The 1,447-nt window shown below is 32.3% G+C and overlaps 1 pseudogene; it reads right to left on the bottom strand.

Annotated features, from left to right (window-relative positions):
- Positions 1-856: 856 nt before the first annotated feature.
- Positions 857-953, bottom strand: LOC138830088 (U6 spliceosomal RNA; annotated as a pseudogene).
- Between the last annotated feature and the right edge of the window lie 494 nt (positions 954-1,447).

The raw sequence follows: 1,447 nt of genomic DNA, 5'->3' as shown, positions 1-1,447 counted from the left end.
TTTTCCAGCTATACAGGATCTGTCAGTTCCTGTGTCTAAGTGTCCTGTCATTTGTTTTCCATTGACTTTAACGGCCTTGTAAGGCCTTTTATCTGTAATTTCCTGAACCCAGGCTACAGTATCTGTGGTGCCAAACCCTCCTTTTCTGTTTTGAGTCAGTGTGGGATTAGGCAAGTTTAGATATGAGAGTAAAAGTATTTGGGCAATCCTCTGACCTTTATTAACTTGAATAGTCTCTTTAGAGACTTTTTCATGACCTTTATAGTGGTAGGACTGTCTGAGTCTATTGCACCTGGTAATACCTCAAAATTCTTTTTATAGTTTGAGCCACCAGCGTCTGGCAACACCAATTCTTACTGTAAAAATTCATGAATTCCGTTGAATTCTTCCAATTGAATTGCCTGCATTGGATGTCAAAATGTATTGAAGAGTTTTTGTATACATGTATAATGATTTCTGCAGAGTTTGTGAAATTTTATTCAGAAATAATTTTAACTTATCTGTTTAAATGAATAGTACAGAAACTAAAGTATTTCTGGTGATTGTCTGAAAAAGAATATTTTAAAGTATTCTATGTTTGTATAATGTGTCCTTTCAGATTGTATTCCATATAGAAAGTTTTAGATTCCTTTTTTTCCTAGGTCCTAATATTATTTTTCTTTGGGATAAAATGACAATGTTGTTTAATTTCAAAAGTTTTGTAAAGTTTATGTTATGTAAACGCCTTTCTGAGGTGAAGATTTAATACATTGATGTGAAACTAAATTTAATTATATGAATTACGTGTGTTGTTACACTTGTTATTTTGTAATCAACTTTTTAATAACTGTTTTTCATTTCTTGCATCTGAAGAATGAAAAATACAGAATATTTCACAAATTTTCATATCATCCTTGTGCAATTGTCATGTTAATCTCTGTATTGGAATTTGGGAATACATGCTGCTGAAGCATGTAGTATCTTCTAAATTTAAGTAGTTAATGATGCAATCTTTATACAGACTTATATCCACGGTTGCCTACTTGTAATAAGGAAACTATATTGTTCCTGACAATGCTACTGATCTTATTTTCCTAAAATTCTGTGAATAGTGGAAAAAAATATATTGTTCATCTTAATGCTCACATTTGCAAATTTTTGGTCAATGACAATTTTAAGTCTTTTTCATTTGGAATTTGATCATACTTTCAATAATTTATTGCTAGGTCCAAAGGTGATGGCTTTTTCATGTACTAATTGATCCAACTGAATTAGCTTTGTGGAGCTAATGGATTCAAAGTAAGCCTTGCTTAAGAGCTACTTCTAACCTTCTGCAGTTGACATTTTCCCAAGTGAGGTCTTACTGGCACAAATGGCTACCTGACCCTTTATTCTTCTTTCATGTAGGAAGAGACCAATCAGAATATCTTACCCTGACAGCATAGATTGTTTTACTTGAACAACACTA

The sequence above is a fragment of the Dipodomys merriami genome, unplaced genomic scaffold (assembly GCF_024711535.1).
Source record: "Dipodomys merriami isolate MVZ:Mamm:240054 unplaced genomic scaffold, mDipMer1.0.p SCAF_183, whole genome shotgun sequence".
NCBI lineage: Eukaryota > Metazoa > Chordata > Mammalia > Rodentia > Heteromyidae > Dipodomys > Dipodomys merriami.
This window is presented reverse-complemented; position numbering and strand designations above follow the sequence as displayed.